At 38.9% G+C, this 13,062-nt stretch overlaps 1 pseudogene; it reads right to left on the bottom strand.

Moving 5' to 3' along the window:
• The window catches only part of LOC147455363 (uncharacterized), a 53,592-nt pseudogene extending 40,798 nt beyond the window's left edge, over positions 1 to 12,794 (bottom strand).
• Positions 12,795 to 13,062: the final 268 nt, after the last annotated feature.

Here is a 13,062-nt window from a genome sequence, read left to right as displayed (position 1 = left end):
TCAACATGAGTAATTGTTTTATGACCAAGATGCATTGAGTTTTTTAAGATTCTACTTAGTAATTTCAATGCTAGGATATGGTCAACTGCTAATGATACACATGTAATGGACATCATCAAGATTCTAGAGAAGAAGGCTGGAGAGAAGTTTCCTTTCTTTATGATTTGGGCACAAAGCCAATGTCAATCATGTGAAGAATCAAGAATCACTCCCCTACATAATCCAAGAGTAGAAGCACTTTTTAAATGGTTGGCTATTGCATCAACAAAATTTGGGATTGATGCAAAAGAATGCTTCTAGTAATTGATGCACCATTAAAGGGATACATTAGTCCTACATTGAATTGTATTTTTTTGTCATCATTCAATGTTGATGAGGAGGATAATATCCTCCTTGGGAATTTTCTGCCTTATATTAAAGCTCTTCATCATGTTAATGATCTTCGCACAATTACAAGCTGTTATTTATATGGACAAGCACCCATAGTGCAAGGACATGAACTTTATAATCATGTTCACAAGGTTGTTGCAGAGTGGAAAGAAAATTTTTTGGTTTGTCTATGGAAAACCTACTACACATGAAGACTATCAGAAGCTTTCCGTCCTGATGACGATGAAAAAGATGCAGCATCTAGCAATGTCCACTCAAAGTCAGGACAAGAAAATCCTAACGGTTGATCAAGAAAAAGTGACACTTTTAAAGAATCGTATGAAGCGTTTATCATCCTTAAAATGTATCGAAGCAATTATGCTTGCTTAAAAATTGGGATACAAGAAGTCTTCTATCAAAGTACATGAGGCCAAGAATTATATAAAACAGTTAAAGATTGAGGTTAATCTCAAATAGATCTCCATTGAGGAGATGATTGAGTAGATTTTTGTAAAATTATGGAATCTAAAAAGCTCTTTATATATTTTTAGATTGCTTATTAAAATTTGTCTTTAAATGTGATATGTAACTTTTGACTTTGATGTTCCATAGGCTCAATTTTAATTTATTGACAGATTCAAATGTTTGTCATTTTATAATCTGTATCCATTGTACCATCAAGGAAAATCTACATGGCCATAAGGGCATATGTTATGTTATGATCTTAGGGAATTAGCACTTTATAATATCAACATCCCATGAACCTACCGCAATACATTAAATTATGTTCCACCACAAGATACTACTAATTGTGGCTAAAAATAAGTGTCTTAAGATCCTAATTTTTGTAACAAGGCACTTATGATCCCTTTATAGATAGCTTCAATAAAAAACATGGGCTTCTTAGGAAATATCACATTATTTTTGACATTCTTAAAGTGAATTTATGTTCTTTGGAAATGGCACCTTATGGCCTTTGGGTCCTAGAGAACCGTTGTTCTCTGGCCACACATTAACAAAGTGTGGCCATATGAAGCCAAACTATTGGCCCTGTGTGATCCTGCATATGGCCACACTAGTTTATCCACAAAAAACTTGACGATATTAAGGCCAAATATTGTTATATTAACTTCTACAAGATTTTTATTAGTTACAGTCATACAAAGCAATGTAACTTGTACATAGGGTGGTTGAACTAGGGTTGCAAGGAAATGCACATAGCTTGGAGAAGATGAAGGAAGCTCAAGGCACACAACAGAGAGTGTATTACCTACTATGCAATGGAAAGATATATATCCCTAGAATGAATGGGCCTATATATAATGCACGGGGGAAAAACCTCCTAAGAGGGAAAAAATGTCCCTGCAGTCCTAAGCGTTCACACACATCACTACCGCAGGTATATGGTAACAAATCCCCCCTGGAGTGATGCGGTGATGAACGAGAGCTGGCACATGAGTAAAAAGGAAGTGCCATGCCCTGAGGACATGATTAGTCCACAAAGGGGAGTATGCCGAAAGATTTACAAAAAGCTTCAAACTTCTCACGAGACAATGCCTTTGTGAAAAGATCTGCAAGGTTGTCCTATGTTGGCACATTAGCCAATCTTATCTCTCCTACTGAGAGCCTCTCCTTGACATAGTGGGAATGCACCTCAATGTGCTTTGTGAAAGTATGAAAAATTGGGTTCCTTGGAGTTGCCAATGTGCTCTGATTGTCAGTGTAGATAGTGTTGGCAGTGTCCTGTCCAACACCCAAATCAGCCATAAGGCGTCTGCACCATACACACTCAACTGTAGTTGTTAAGACTATCCTATACTCAGCCTCACAACTAGAAGTGGCCACAATAGGTTTCTTCTTGCTTAACCATGATATACATGCACTACAAGAGTTCACTTAAATTCCGGCACCACATTACCGACGTCACTGGCGGGCGTCGGTATATGTGTGTGTGTATGTATGGAGAGAGCTAAAGTTTTTTAAAAAATTCGATTTTCAAATTTTTGACGTATATTCCGGTGACTATTCTGACGTCAACGCGAATAGACTTTCTGAGGCTTATTCCGACAACTGTTCCGATGCTTGAACCAAGATTTGTACCCATGTCACCTGCAAAAAAATAAACCGCGGGCTTTCTTTGTGCATTTCACTTGTTCTTGTGTGTTTTCTCAAGCTCTTTTCTTCCCCATCTCTCACAGATCTGGTGCGAAACAAGCCGTCGGAAGTGCTAATCTTGCTTGTGGGTTAGCGCATAATACTAAGGTGAGATTGTTTTCATGTTTACTTTTAGATTTAGGGTTTAGGGTTTAACTTTATGTTTGTGTGTGCATTTTTGTAGGTTCTAGAACTTTTACAACATCTTTCATTGCTCAATAGGACAAATGTGAGTGATTGAACCTTTAAATATATATTAAATATATTTAAATTACTTTATATATTAATAAAAGAAAATTTCATGCTTTAAACTCTCAATGCTTTAAAAGAAATTATGATTTGTGATGTGAAATTTCATTTTAAATTAGGAAAAAAAATTGTTTTGGTTTATGAAAAAATCTTGTTTTGAATTATGTCGTTTTTAAAATTATGCGATTCATGGGGTTCATGTTTTAGGTTAAGTTTAGGTTATAAGTTAAGTTAGATTAGGTTAGGTTAGTTTATCTTATTTGTTAGGTTATGTTAAGTTAAGCTACATTGTTAGGTTAGGTTAAATGTTAGGTTAGGTTAGGTTACGTTAGGTTAAGCTATCTTATATGTTAGGTTAGATTAAGTTAAGCTATGTTAGGTTAAGTTATATTAGGTTAGGTTAGGTTAAGCTACATTAAGTTAGGTTAGGTTATCTTATATGTTAGGTTAAGTTAAGCTAATCTACGTTAGGTTTAGCCAGGTTAGGTTAGGTTAGGTAAGGTTAGGTAAGGTTAGGTTAAACCACATTAGGTTAGCTTAGATTAAGCTACGTTCGACAATATCGCAAGTCATAGAGTACCTAGAGCACATATTAAAAACAACACAATGGAAATCCGTTCGTCAATACGGAAATCCATATAGCTTACCCACAACACATATGCATTGTGGGCAAGCTCTATGGATTTCGGTATTGCCAACGGCTCGCCATTGTGTTGTTTATATGTTTGTAAGTCGTTTCAAGTCCTAAAATAGCTAAGCGGCCGTGAAAATAACACCATGGCGAGCCGTTTGGCAAAACAGCAAGTCATAGAGCTTGTCCACAATGCATATGCATTGTGGGCAAGATCTATAGCTTGACGTATTGGCAAATGGCTAGCCATTGTGTTTTCTATATGTCTGCAAGCGGTTTTCAAATCTTAAAATAGCTAAGCGGTCCTAAAAACAACACAATGGCAAGCCTTCTGGCAATATGGCAAGCCATAGATCTTGCTTACAATGCATATGCATTGTGGGAAAGATTTATGGCTTGCCGTATTGCCAAATGGCTCACCATGGTGTTGTCTATATGTTTGCGAGCAATTTTCAAGCTCTAAAATTTCCTCGTGTCCCTAAAAACAACACAATGGCAATCCGTTTGGCAATACAGAAAGCCATAAATCTTATCCACAAAGCATATGCATTGAGGGAAAGCTCTATGGCTTTCCGTATTGCCAAAAGGCTTGCTATTGTGTTGTTTTTAGGACCGCAATCAGTTTTCAAGCCCTAAAATAGCTAAGCAACACAATGAAGATCCATTTGACAAAATGGAAAGCCATAGAGCTTTCCCACAATGCATATGCATTGTGACAAACTCTATAGATTGCTGTATTACCAACGGCTGGTCATTGTGTTGTCTATATGTTTGCGAGCGATTTTCAAGCGCTAAAATTACCTTGTGTCCCTAAAAACAACACAATGGCAATCCGTTTGGCAATACGGAAAGCCATAAAGATTGCCCACAAGGCATATGCATTGTGGGCAAGCTCTATGGCTTGCTACATTGCCAACGGCTCGCCATTGTGTTGTGTAAATGTATGTGAGCAATTTTCAGGCCATAAAATTACTTCGCAACTCTAAAAAAAACACAATGGTGAGCCGTTTGGCAAATTGGCAAGCCATAGAGCTTCCCACATTGCATATGCATTGTGGGCAAGTTGTATGGCTTGTTTTGCTAAACGCCTCACCATTGTGTTGTTTTTATTCTAGGTTAGGTTTAGGCTAAGGTTATAGGTTAGGTGAGATTATAGGTTAGGTTAGAGCTATCGACAAATTAATAGTCGAAAAAATACAAACGGACTTCGAAGATGACTCGTGTACTTCTAAAATCGCAAATGGCCTTCGGCTAGATTAGGTTATAGGTTAGTTTTAGGTTATAAGTTAGGCTACATTAAGTTAGGTTAGGTATAGGTTTTAGGTTAGGTAAGATTATAGGTTAGGCATAAAAATTATAGGTTAGGTTAGAGGTACTGTCAGATTAATAGTAGAAAACAATCAGACTTTGAAGATGACTCGTTTACTTCTAAAGACGCAAATGGAGTTCGATTAGGTTAGGTTTACGTTGTAAGTTAGGTTACATTAAGTTAGGTTAGGTTTATGTTACAGGTTAGGTTAGATTATAGGTTAGGTTAGAAAATTAATAGTAGAAAAAATGCAATCGGACTTCAAAAGTGCACACAAACTTTAAGAACCTTAATATATAGTCATTGACCAATAAAGACTTGGGCAATCATTTATGTCCAAAATGTGGTCCCGGACTTGGCTTCAGTCGCTCTGAGCATTTGAGCAAGACAGTTTACGAGGAGCATGGTAGATTTTTGCCTGAAGGACATGAGCTATGTGGACCAAACATATGAAAACATGACATGCATCCACTGAAAGCGAGTGATTGGAAAAACAAGTGGCTGGAGAGGGGAGATTGGATGCCACCTGGAATCAAAGGACTTTCTATTTTTCCATGATCTCCCATACTGGAGTGACCTACTGAATAATCATTTGCTCGACCCAATGCACATCTTCAATAAAATGGATTTTACGAGAGATGACAATCTCAGTGGTCTTAAGTCCCACGATTGGCACAAATGTTTACAGTTCATCTTACCAACTGCGATAAAGGGTAGTTTGACAAATGACATTAGAAGAAAAATCTACAAAATCAATGAATTGGTACAGTGGATCAGTTCAAAAGAGATAAGAGAAGACAACATCGATGCAACACGCTTGAATGCTATTGACGCAGTGTGCATGGTGGAGAAGTACTTCCCAACAAACATTCTTACCATCCAAATGCATGTACTTGTGCATGTGGTCGATGATGTTGTAGTTGCTGGGGTGGTCCATAGCATGTGGATGTTCTTCTTGGAGAGATTTATGAAGACTTTAAAGGGGTTTGTTCGTCAAAGGGCTCGCCTTGAGGGTAGCACGACCGAAGGATGGCTTGTACAAGAGTCTCTTGTCCTCATCAGTGAATTTTTTGTCTCAATTGATCTAGAGATGCCCCTAATGTGGAATACTGAGGTCAACGTTAAGGTGAGAGGGGACGAGAGCCAGAGGGACAAGGCATCGTTAGGAAGATGAACATCACAATGCGAAAAAAGGTTATGAGATTTTTCGTTCTCAACTCAAAGATCATGCAAAAGTGGCTAGAGATATACAGAGGGGAAAACCAACAATATTTGACCGATTGCCTTCAATTCAAGCGCAACAATGCAACTAGAAACCTTCCTTTTCCAAATCATCTTCAAAAATTGCATGACTTTCCAACTGGGTGGTGGTTATATGCGACACTCTCAGAGGCAAAGAGGAATGGAGTGTTGATTACTGAAGAGGAAGAGGAGATGTCAAGGGGTTGCGATTGGCATGTATATTTCACAACTTCCTTTTCGAGCTCCACATGAAGATTAGTTTTCTTTAATAACTCTTAGTTTATTTCTATTTTGTGGGTGCAGTATCACAAATATGGAGCTTTGTGGTTGCATGGGAAGCACTTCAGAGTGCAATATAGCAACAAACAAAGGGTCTATTTCGATAGTGGTGTTAGGGCTAGCTTCGTCCAAGAAAGTAGGAGTAGTGCCAGGGATGAGAATACAAAGACTAGCAAGCTTGAATACTTTGGCTACATCCAAGACATCTTGAAGATTAGATTTAGAAAGTTTTATATGTTTATCTTTGATGTCTGGTGGTTCAAAATTACTACCAACAGCCCTAATGCAACTGTGCGTAAATACAAGAGTGGATTGATTCAAGGGAACTCTAGGCGGGTGTGGATACATTGGTACTTCTGCAGCATTGTTAACAAGTTGTGTTCATACAAGATCCACTATGGACAGAAAATGATGAGAATGATCTGTCTAAACCCTACTGGCTCTATGTCGTTCAAGTTGCTCCACGTAGCAAGCAAGTGTGTGAAGGATTGAATGTTGAGGTCAAAGAGGTGATTCATGAACAAAGCACAGGACTGACTCCAACTTTAAGTTTAGATTTTGAGGTGGATGTCAGCATTGAGCAAATGTCTGAACCTAGAAATGAGGTTTCAAATAGTGAAGTTGATGTGGAGAGCGACGAAGAAGTAGAGTTCGATGATGAAGATGCAGAAGTAGAGATTGAGATAGACATCTTTGGTGCATCAGATCTCATAGAAGATGAGAGATTAACTAATGATTTTTGCTAGGAAACCTTTTGTAAAGATCTTTTTATTAGTATACAATACACTTTAGATGTTGTCATTTGGGTAGCAGTTACGTTGATTTGTTATTTGTATTGATTAAGCATTTCTTACGTAAACTAAACATATTTTGTGGGTGTTGTTTGTGTATGATTAGACATGGCCGATGACGATGAGCCATACTCTCCTAGTTTTAGTGTTCCTCTCATTCCCGCCGGCATGTCACCCGAGCAGATGGGCACAACACCTTTGGGGTGCAGGTCCTTCTAGACCTACTACGACGAAACCTACGTCTGCGACTAGTCTAGTCCCTCCACTGAGCGGCCCCACATCTTAGTCTAGTGTGCCCCCTACACCGACGAGTGGTTCATCCGCGAGACGAGGTAGGCATCATTCTGGAGGTGGTGGTTGTTGTGGTAGCGGTTCTGCCAATGCGTCCATACCACTGAGAGAGCATCCAACACTCTCTTCAATAAATAGTTCACCGGTCGGCACATCACGTACACCTTGGGGATCACACGAGCATGATCCTAGCAAGGTGTACAAGAGCAGGTATAGGGTTGTTGTGGCAGATAGGGTTGGAAAGGCCATGTGATAGAGGATTTGACAGCTTTGTATGATTCAGTTTAGACACTCTATGATGGAGATTTGGGATAACCTAGATCTTGAGAGAAATAATTACATCATCAAGGCCATTCAGAGAGAGTACAGCCCAACAGAGGGGTATGATCAAGTCTCGAACAACTCGATTTTGAATGTGGCAAAGTCCACAATGTCACATCCTTGCTCAAAATCGAGAGACAGGTACAATCATAGCAGTCCCAAGCGGGTATGGTTGGATGCAGAGGAGTGAACGGGGTTACGCGAGAGACAGAAGACAATCCTAATAGATTTCACCAGTAGAGAGATGCAGCCAGAGCACGTTTGGAGTCTGCTAGAGCATTACATCTTGGGAGTGGAGTCTATGATACGCTTTGACATGAGTTTGTAAGTATTATATGTATGCTTTAAATTATTAATAATATATATGTTATTGAAAAATCTATCGAATGATTAAACCATAATTTTGCAGGAAGTTGCCGCCGTGAAGTGCCTTCCGACACACTGAGAGGAGAAGTATGGGTACAAGCATGGACTTCTGGCCCTTTTGACCCAGCTGTTGCTGCAGGAGGAGGGAGAGGACGTCGATTGGGAGGCATTACCATGAGGGTCTTCTCACTCAATGATTGTTTGCATATGTATAGTTTTTTAGTTCTTATGTTTATGGTATGGCACAGATGTTACGGTTAAGGTTTGACAATTAGCTTAAGATTATGGTTTTGCTATGATGATATGGCAATCATGTGATGGTTATGGTTATGGTTATGGTTATGGTTATAGTTATGGTTATGGTTATGGCTTTGGTTATGGTTATCGTTATGGTTGTGCAATGATGGTATGGCAATTAGGTGATGGTTATGGTTTTACTATGATGGTATAGCAATCATGTGATGGTTATGGTTGTGTAATGATGGTATGGTTGTTATGGTTATGGTATGACAAGCAAGTTATGGTAATGGTTATGGTATGGCAAACAGGTTATGTTTATGGTTTTACAGTTTTCGACTCATGTTTTAATTATGTTAATAGGTTATGTTACTCTTACAATTTTGCTAATTTCCATACACTCGCTCTTTATCGTCAGCTTGTAAGTGGAGAGCGGTTGCTTGTGCTCTCTTCCTTTGGGCAGAGAGGGCTGTTTTTTTTTGCTTCAAAGTACATAGATCATTAGTTCCCAGTCCTCTTTGCCCAAAAAACTTTTGCACGTTTGGTCATCGGTACAGACAACAGTATGAGCGTCGATACAGGCTTCTAAATAAGCTTCGGACTATACTATAGGAATACCGGTGCATATTTCGTAGTCTATTCTAACGCGTATTTCAAGGTTTATTCTGACATAAGGTATACTGATGCTCATACCGACGCTACGATACTGGCATCTCTTACGAGGCCTGTTTCAGCGGTTTTTAGTTTAAAAAGTAATTTTATTTTGTCAGTATCTGCACTGATTTTTGCACGACATCTTGTAGTGATAAACTGCTAAGCATGAAATAAAAACCACTTGTGGACCTCACGTGTCAAAACAATAGCCCATTCTGAGTCCGAAAAAGCATGTAAGTCTGGCGCGGCGATGAACGCCCCTTGGGATAAAACAAGCCAAGATGTAAAGTGCCACTCAAGTAGCGGAAAATCCTCTTGACAGTCTACTAATGCTTAGACCCTGGGCTATGCATAAATTTGTTGACTTGTGAGACTACAACCTAAATATATGGCCTTGTGTTTCATACGTAAATGAGGCATCCAACAGCAGTTTGATAAAGAGTGATATCAGCAGAATTACCACTATCATGTAGACTCGATTTCAAACCTGTTTCCATGGGAGTCGCAATAGGTTTGCAATTCTCAAGTACAAACTTACATAGCAATGTCTCTATGTAAATTTTCTAACACAAGTCGAGTCTTATGGCGATCAACCTCACCATCCGGCTTGCATTTCAACTTGTAAACCCACTCTATATGAATGGACTTTTTTCTAGAGGAAAATAACATAAAGTCCATGTGTCATTTTCTATAAGTGCATTATATTTTGATTGCATGGTAGCCATCCAATTTTTTGAATTCTGTGCTTCATCAAAAGACAGAGGTTCCTCAACATCATGTTAAGACCTCCTTCACAGCTTTGGCCTCGACACACCTGGTGAGGTAGTCGATGGCTACCACAACATATTTCTTGCCACTTGTAGACTTAGGGAGTGGACCGATGGCATCCAAACCCCACTTCTCAAAAGCATTCTGAGCAATAATGGCTCCCTGTGACTCAGATACTAAACGCCTCACTCCTCTAGTCTGACATTCATGGCAAGTATTGCACCAATAATGCCCATCCTTCACCATTGAAGGCCACCAAAAACCCGCCCTCAACACTTGAAACAGTACTTGACCTTTCCCATGGTGTCCGCTCTCCTCATGACATTGCTCCAACACCAAATTAATTTCTTCTTTGTAGAGAACTCTCCTCAACACCCCGTCTCTGCCGTAAGTCATTAGGTCTTCACCTACTAGTGTAAATTTGCGAGCTTTTTGAACTATCCTCCTTCTTCGTAGTTTAGACAAACCTTGAGGACACTGCCTGGTACTCGAGAAATCTTCCACCTCCTTCAATGACTCCCTACCTGTTGAGCTTCTATGTGAAGCTACTCAATATATGGCTTCTCTATATATGGCACCCAGGTCCCCTCTATATATACATCATCTCATGTGTGTATTCTACACACTTTGGGGTTCTACTTCTGTGTTCTCTCCTTCTCTCTCAACATGGTATCAGAGCAGTACGTTTTTGTTTTCGATTTTTCTCCTGATCAAAATCGATTTTGCAGAAACTACCCACGGAAGGGATCGGAATCGATGTGGTCTACAACTTTACAGAAGGAAGTTTTTTCAAATTCAGCATCGATTTTGAGTTATCGTTCGCGGACTGCGTACATACCTGAAAAACAGCTTTGGCATTTTGTTTTTGATTTTTCTGCTAATTGGAAATGGTTTTGCAGAAACTATTTGCGCGGGAGACCGGAATCGATGTGGTCTATAACTTTGCAGAAGAAAGTGTTTTCAAATTCTACACTGATTTTGAGTTATCGTTCGCGGACTGCGTACATACCTGAAAAGAAACTTCCGCTTTTTGTTTTTGATTTTTCTGCTAATTGAAAACGATTTTGCAGAAACTACCTGAGCGAGAGACCGGAATCGATGTGGTCTACAACTTTGTAGAAAGAAGTGTTTTCAAACTCTACACCGATTTTGAGTTATCGTTCGCGGACTGCGTACATACCTGAAAAGCAATTTTCGTTTTTTGTTTTTGATTTTTGTGCTTATTGAAAACGATTTTGCAGAAACTACCTGCGTGAGAGACCAGAATCGATGTGTTCTACAACTTTGCAAAAGAAACTACCGATTCAGTCGAACCGTTGATGATCGTCCAAATTCTATCGAGCTACAGTTGGTACATGATCTTTTGTTATATGATATACTCGTTCATTGATTCTCGTATAATTATTCTTTTAGAGATATAGTTTACGTCGTTTTATTGATAATTTCTCATTGATACCATAGTGATTTTGATGGTACCATGATGATGTTTTGTTAATACTTTGGTCATGGTGATTTTCGTTGATACCATGATGATATGTCATTGATACCATGGTTATTCTCGGTGGTGCCATGATGATATTTTGTTCATACCATGGTTATTCTCGGTGATTCCATGATGATATTTCGTTGATTCCATGGTGATTTTTATTGATACCATGATGATGTTTTGTTGATACCATGGTTATTCTCGGTGATACCATGATGTTGTTTCGTTGATACCATGGTTATTCTCGGTGATGCCATGATGATATTTCGTTGATACCATGGTTATTCTCGGTGATGCCATGATGTTGTTTCGTTGATACAATGAATATTCTCGGTGATATCATGATGCTTTTCGTTGATACCATGATCATTTATTCATTTTTATTGACATAATGATGATATTTTGTTAATACTTTGATGGTATTCATTGATCACTACATTGATAAATGTTGTTTTATGTAGTATATACACATATCATTTGTATCACGTATCACACATTTTGTACTTTTACGTTTATACTTTATGTACCATATGTTGTCGTGCGTATATATGTCGTCAAAAGAGTGGCGTCGCGAACCATCTCTTATGGCATTGTGAACGTAATTATTTCATTAACGATGCTAATAATTTTCATGACATGTTTTTTTTTTTGGAGTCTATGATCTATGTAGGATTGATCAAAGAATTGATTTTATGAAGACAAACTTGGTGACAATAAAAGATTTATGAAGATATGTTTGGTGATGCCATATTGATGACAACATGAAGACATGTTTGGTGATGCGATATTGATGACAAGCTACACAGCAGATTCACGGAGACACTTTTGATTACAAGCTAATCGATAGCTTTTACACCTCTTTATTGAACCTTTGTATTCATTATTGTATTTGATAGGAGTAATGTAACTCCTCATAAAACATTCATTGTAAAAGGAGTGATGTAGCTCCTCGTAAACATTTGTATATTCAATGATTTTTATAATATAACGATGGGTGTATATAGAGCTGTGGGTTTTTCCATTGATCCCCCAAGGGTTTTTTCATCCACAGTTAGGGACCCTTATTTGAGCGGGGGTGTTGAGCTTATATGTGAAGCTACTCAATATATGGCTTCTCTATATATGGCACCCAGGTCCCCTCTATATTTACATCATCTCATGTGTGTATTCTACACACTTTGGGGTTCTACTTCTGTGTTCTCTCCTTCTCTCTCAACACTACCTGTGTATGTGGCCAGGGCCACATATATACCTGCGACATGTACCTACACCTTACTGCTTGCTAGCTGGTCTACCTCTTGGTTGTGCTCTCTCTTCACATGCTTGAACTGGATCTCTGTAAAGAACTTCGACAACTTTTTGATGGCAAAGAACCAATGCTTTAAGGAATCTCGTTTTACCTTCCATTTGCCTAATAGTTGCTTTGATGACCAATAATGCATCACCTTTAACCACCAACCTGAAAACACCGAACTCGATGCATTGTTTCAAACCTAGATAGAGGGCGAGATATTCTGCTTCATTGTTGGTATGGACATCCTCCAAATCACAAGCTTTTGAGAAGATTACCTTGCCGTGTGGATCCTTTGTCACCACACCTCCACCAGCTTTCTTTATCACCCTCCTATATGCACCATCAAACCACATGGTAAAATCTCCCATCAGGTCGGGCTCCTCTTTGGCTTCATCTCGCACCACTCTTGGATAAATTGGAAAATCTACGGCCTTGCTGACCAAAATGTCCACCACATGGGATCGACGTGTATGGTCAATTTTGAACTAAAACTCAAATTCCTCCAACTCTACCACCCACTTCATGATCCGCTTCCCTCGCTTTAAGTGTAGCACTATTGTTGGCAATAGATTGTTAGCTATCAACAAATAAAACTTACACACAATGAGGTGCACTTTGAAC

This window comes from Adiantum capillus-veneris, chromosome 6, assembly GCF_014529385.1.
Source record: "Adiantum capillus-veneris isolate H3 chromosome 6, ASM1452938v2, whole genome shotgun sequence".
Taxonomy (NCBI): Eukaryota; Viridiplantae; Streptophyta; class Polypodiopsida; order Polypodiales; family Pteridaceae; genus Adiantum; species Adiantum capillus-veneris.
The sequence above is the reverse complement of the archived record's forward strand: the minus strand, read 5'-3'. Positions and strand labels throughout refer to the sequence as shown.